The sequence below is a fragment of the Vulpes lagopus genome, chromosome 7, assembly GCF_018345385.1.
Source record: "Vulpes lagopus strain Blue_001 chromosome 7, ASM1834538v1, whole genome shotgun sequence".
NCBI classification, from domain to species: Eukaryota; Metazoa; Chordata; class Mammalia; order Carnivora; family Canidae; genus Vulpes; species Vulpes lagopus.
Genome location: NC_054830.1, coordinates 8,599,682 through 8,605,920, shown reverse-complemented (window position 1 = coordinate 8,605,920; position 6,239 = coordinate 8,599,682). Strand labels below are relative to the sequence as shown.

Below are 6,239 nucleotides of genomic sequence, written 5' to 3'. Positions count from 1 at the left end.
TGCTTCTGCCTCTGCCTATGTCTCTGCCTCTCTCTCTCTCTCTGTGTGTCTCTCAAGAATAAATAAATAAAATCTTTAAAAAAAAAAAAAAGAAAAAGAAAAGCAACAGATGGGCCTGAGCTCCATGATGTACGAACGTGGTGATATTGTCTCAAAGGCTATGAACTCCTATTGTTTTTGTTTTTCTTTTTTTTTGGGGGGGGGGCTTGTGCTCCCCTTAAACGCACTAGTACTCGGGAAGTGCCTGGAATAGGGTATGTGCTATGCAGATAGGGCGGGCACTTCCTTTTCTTTTTTTTTTTTTCTTTTTAAATTTTTTTTATTGGAGTTCAATTTGCCAACATATAGCATAACACCCAGTGTTCATCCCGCCAAGTGCCCCCCTCAGTGCCCATCACCCAGTCACCCCAACCCCCCACCCACCTCCCCTTCCACTAAGTCCCATTGTTTTTCACTCAGGTACTCCTAAGGAGCTACCCAGGAAGCCCAGAAGTCTGGGAAAGAGGAGACCTCCTCCAGCACCTTGGTGTCAGACAAGAGTTTGCAGAAGGGCAGGGCACTCCCTCCTGCAGATGGCTATCCCAGAGGTCGAAGGTTTGGCTCCATCACGTCTCAGGGAGAGTCTGGGTAGTGAGCTGAGCCTCTAAGGTCCAGTTTCCAGGGCCCAAGGCAAAAAGGAAGGTGGGATAGGTGGTCACAGGGAGCTATCCACAAAGTAAATAGCTCTTGCTAAGTGGAGGTATTACTCTGTTAATGACTTATAGTAAAGGGCCTAAGGGCATATTTTTACACCAGAAGACAATGGACCTCTTAAGACCATCTTGGATGACTCCAGGAGACTAGCGAGGAAGTAAGTGAAGCCTCCTTAGAAGAGTCTCTGTGGGTGCTACCCTGGGTGCCAGTTGCTTGGCAGTTTGAAAAATCTCCAGCATTTTGTGGTAAGAGTGTTGAGTCATGCTGGGCCCATGTGCAAGTAACAACATAAATGGGTTAAAAAAAAATTGTAAACCTGGGAGGGGAGACACCTACGATTATGAAGGTGGTTTTCCCAGGGCAAGGCTGATTCATTGCACTCCGGATGTGCTGGCCCCCGTGATTTCCCCAAATGTAGGAAACTAGACTATATAATTTGTGGTAGTGGGGGCATTCGTGCTTTCCCCTAAAAAAAATTATAAACAAGAAATAGCAAAATAAATCAGTAGATGTTGTAGGTGCTGGTGAGAACGTCAGGTATTTCTTCATGGCACCCTGGAAGGAGCAGGGTGCCTCAGATTAGCAAGTCATTTCCAGAAATATAACAAATTGTCAGAGCCTCAATTACACACATGTGGCAAGGTCTCATAGCTTTTTGTCATCTCTTCTCAGTGACTGTGTGTCCTGAATATTGTCAGAGGACGATGTCACTAATGTAATGTGGCACCCGTTTTCTTGGAGAGCTGGGATGCAGTTCCAATCGTGCCTGCAATGACTGTGGGAGGGCAAAGCTGTTGAAGATCCATGAGGATAACCCAGTAAAGGTGTATCGTGTCCCTTCAAAGTGAAGGCTATTGAGACAGGCACTGAACAGAACAGACCATGCTGAATCCACGATGGGGCGATAGCTGCCTGTTGCTGATCCGAGGGTGTTGGTAATTTCCATAGATCTAGGGACTAGGCATAGAGGTCTGTTGGGTGCAGCCACAGCTACAGGGTGGTGGTGATAATCCACTGGGAGGTCTCATCTGTTCCTTCCAGATCTAAGAACAGGCCAAATTCGGCTGCTCAAAGGAGAGATACCAGTAATAATCTATCCTTCACCAATAGGCCTTGTATATGGTTTCAACCTTTCAAGGGCCAGTACAATTTCCACTGGGCCATATTAGCCACTTTATTTGAAGGATAAGGTTCATGGGGTCCCATTTTTCCAAAATCATTTGTAAGTGGCAACGGCTTTATTTAATTTTAGTTTACAAATCATTTGTTCAGAGCTTCCCAGCTCACTATGAGTTATTATAGGACAGTGGGTGCTATGACCATGGGGGTTTAGACAGGATCATAGAGGCCGCTTTCAGGCAACAGGCTTGAGCAGTGGAAACTTAAACAAAGGAAACTGCCCCCAGTGACCATGGAGCTAAATGAAATAGGCCTATTCAGTGACCCACCTTGAAATAGCAATGGGCCCTAACTGACCAATTACAACCACCCTATAACTGTGACCACTCACCATTGCCTCGAGGTGGACAGACTCTGCTGTCCTGCCCACTGCTCCCTTGCAGTGTATTCAATAAACTTCTATCTCTCTCTTTCACTCTTTTTAAGATTTCATTTATTTGAGAGAGAGAGAGCCCACAAGCAGGGGAGGGGCAGAGGGAGAGGAAGAAGCAGACTCCCAGCTAAGCAGAGAGCTTGACAAGGGTGGGTGGGGAGGGATCAGTCCTAGGCAGGATCATGACCTGAGCCAAAGGCAGCTGTTTAACCAAATGAGCCACCCAGGCACCCAGAGACCAAGTACTGATTAACTGAAGGTTTCTGAATTAGTGCATTACATCAGAGAGCAAAATTAATCCAGAATTTTACCTTGCAGAGGCTAAAAGCCAAGCAGTGTGCCTTTATCTGCTATGTCATGTAAATAAAGTTTCCAAACACCCTCCTCTCCTTGGGGCCAAATGGAAACTGAGTGTTTTCTGGATTTCCAATTTGTCGAACTGGTCTTTTGTTTCAGTATTTTATTTTATTTTTTTAAAGATTTTATTTTTTTATTCATGAGACACACAGAGGCAGAGACACAGGCAGAGGCAGAAGCAGGCTCCATGCAGGGAGGCCGACCTGGGACTCTATGCAAGGTCTCCAGGATCAGGCCCTGGGCTGCAGGTGGCACTAAACCGCTGAGCCACCCGGGCTGCCCTTTTGTTTCATTATTTTATATATTAGTTCCTTATTTTTGACCATCCCTGTTTTCTTTTCTTTGTCACTAGATATACTTCACGGGAGGGGGTGCCTCTCTACCCTGGCATTTACACATTTTCCCTCCAGAGCCTCCAAGCAGCACCATCAGGGTTAGGAGTCTCTCCCATGACAACTGGTCACTTTACTGGGTTTAAGGTTTAAGGACCATGCGTTTATGTCAACTTTGAACTAATCCCTTTGCTGGGCCAGGGGGACCCTGAGTGTTGTCCCCCGGAGCCTGAGGCTCAGGATCTCTGCTGCAGTAGAGGCAGGGGCCCAAGTAGCAGAGATAAATGAAGGGTCCCAACCAACTTCTTGATAGCAGGAGTGTGGGTGTGGACTCAGCCTGCCACCTGCTGGCTGCCTTTGACCTTTAATTTCTCTACATAAATGACTATTTCAAGAGTGACCACTTGATGGGCCCTCCTGGGATGGGAGGATATATAGTCTCCTGGGCCACCCCACCCTCAGGGATACAGGGCCAACCCAGCCTCTGTGACAGAGGTCACAGCTTCACCCTAACACAGATATAAACCAGCAAATACATCTACCAGGACCTCTTTAAGGAGGGCCTCAGTCTTACATGCCTTCTCTCAAATGCTTAGGGATTTTGTAAACTGCCAACTCTGGTAGGCTGAACACAGAACTGAGGCTTGGGAGGGTCACCAGTGTGACACAGGGGGAGGGCAGCACCGGTGACAGCAGGAGCTTCTAGCAAGGAGCCCCCCCAGAACATGCTGCCATCAGGCATCAGAGCAGGTGAGCAAGTCAGAGCAAGAGAAGCAGATCCACAGCATAGCAGTCATGTCTGGACAAGGCTCACGGGGGCCAATAATTATGGTCACCTGCACAGGAGTGGCTCAAATGTTAAGATAGATGACAGTGAACACCCCTTCCCCTGGCCCTGACACGCACACACACACTCACAGAGGGTAGGAACAGGCCTAGGGTCCACAGAACAGGACTATCAGGGGAAGGTAGGCCGGTCTCTCAAGCAGCTCTGAAATGGCTTCAGGATGCAAGGAAGGACAGCTGGCAGAGTGTTCACTGTGGGACGTGAGAGAGGAGACCACCCAGGCTTGCTCATTGGCTCTTTTTTTTTTTTTTTTTTAAAGAGATCTTCTTTATTTATTCATGATAGACATAGAGAGAGGAGGGAGAGAGGCAGAGACACAGGCAGAGGGAGAAGCAGGCTCTCTACCGGGAGCCTGACGTGGGACCCGATCCCTGGTCTCCAGGATCACGCCCTGGGCCGAAGGCAGGCGCCAAACCGCTGAGCCACCCAGGGATCCCCCTCCCTCATCGGCTCTTCCAGCTAGAGCACAAGGGGTGAGGATGGAGATGTGGGGGAGCACAGAGGGCGGGATGAGGCTTAAACTGTCAGCACTCAAACACCCAAAAATACAAAGTCTGACTGCTTGTTACGATGAATAAGTGCATTAGAAAAACATGTATTTACAATTGCTTGATTTTATTCTTTTTTTAAAAAGATTTATTTATTCACGAGAGACACACACACACCCAGAGAGAGGCAGAGACACAGGCAGAGGCTCCCCAGGGCTCAATCCCGGATCCTGGGATCACGCCCTGAGCCACCCAAGCATCCCACAACTGCTTGATTTTATTTTATTTTTTAAGATTTTATTTGTTTATTCATGACAGACATAGAGAGAGAAGCAGAGACATAGGCAGAGGACATAGGCAGAGACATAGGCAGAGACATAGGCAGGCTCCACACAGGGAACCCCACGTGGGACTCAATCCCGGGACCCCAGGACCACACCCAGGGCCAAAGGTGACGCTAAACCACTGAGCCACCAGGGCTGCCCAATTGCTTGATTTTAAATGAAGAAACCCAAACAGGAGCCTCACGAATTGATCAACACAGTATATTTGGAGGGTGGCTGGAGTAACAGCACTGGGGGGACCAGGAGAGGTTCTCAGTGATTTTGTTCTTGTGTTCTCTCTCTGTCAAATAAATAAAAATCTAAAAAAAAAAAAAAAAAGAGCCCAAGTGCTGAGGGAAACCAGAGCCGAAGGGCTGCCCTGGTCAGTCAATAAAGGAATCCAAAGGAAAGAAACCCTGGACTCAGCACAGATGAGCAGCCTGCTTCTGGAACACAGGACAGAAGGAAGCCATATTCAGAAGGTTCCACATTCTAGACTCTCCTGGTGGAGACAGAAGCCCTGGAGTGGCTCAGTCCCTGGTGATGGAGGGTAGGGACACCTGAGCAGTCACAGGAATGACCTCTGGGTGCCCCGCACACCCTCCCCTCCTTGGAGCATGACAGATCCGCTCCATCCCTCAGGCTCCTGGCCTAACAGGTGAGGAAACTCTCAGCAGAATTCAACTCAAGGTTCTGACCCAAATAACTGCCCCAGTCCCTGACCCTAATCCAGAGTCCAGAACTGATTGTCAGACTTTTTAATCTAAACAAATTGCCCTATACTGCGGATGCAAATCTCTAACTAACCTATGGGAGTTTTAAAGCTTCGGAGAACCTCTGTGGCAACTTCAGAAAAGGCATAGGTTTCCCCCCACCCCGCCCCACCCCTACAGGTGTATTCCTAGCCCCCCCCTGGGGGGGGGGCTCTGTAGCTTCTCAGTGTAAAGGGCTCCTTCTCCTGTGGGTGTGAACAGGTAGGATGTATGGAGGCGGAGGCTCTGAGGAAGAGCAGCCGCGACTTCAAGTATTTACCCCTCCAGGCTCCAGGGGGGTGGTTCGCTTAGAGCCCGAGACCTCTGCCCCATACTGGAGTTGCTTCGGACAACGAATGTTATTTTATTTTTATGTAATCTCTACACCGAACATGGGGCTGGAACTCACAACCCAAGATTAAGAGTCACATGAGGAGTGCTATTTTTTATTTTTTAAAGGATTTTATTTATTTTTTAAGATTTTATTTATTCATGACCGACACAGAGAAAGGCAGAGACACAGGCAGAGGGAGAAGCTCCTCAAGGGGGAGAGGCACTGGATCTGGGGCTCCAGGACCATGCCCTGAGCCGGATGCAGATGCTCAACCACTGAGCCCCCCAGGTGCCCCAAAGATGTTATTTACCTGAGAGAGCGCACAAGCATGGGAGCTGCGGAGGAAAAGGGAGAAGCAGACTTTCCACTGAGCAGGGAGCCCAATGCTGGCTTGGGCTTGATCCCAGTACTCAGAGTAGACGCTTAACAGACTGAGCCACTCAGGCGCCCAGGAGTGTTATTTTTAAATTTTTACCTTTTTATTTTAGCAGAGAGGGGCAGAAGGGAAGGTGACAAGGACAAGCAGTCCAGTCATTCATCATCCTCCCGAGATACTCAGGC

At 48.5% G+C, this 6,239-nt stretch overlaps 1 non-coding gene across 1 annotated transcript; it reads left to right on the top strand.

The window, feature by feature from the left end:
* The first annotated feature begins 1,001 nt into the window (after nt 1-1,001).
* On the top strand, nt 1,002-1,162 carry LOC121496391. Its single transcript, XR_005989211.1, has one exon. It is a non-coding gene; the product is annotated as a U1 spliceosomal RNA (small nuclear RNA).
* Nucleotides 1,163-6,239: the final 5,077 nt, after the last annotated feature.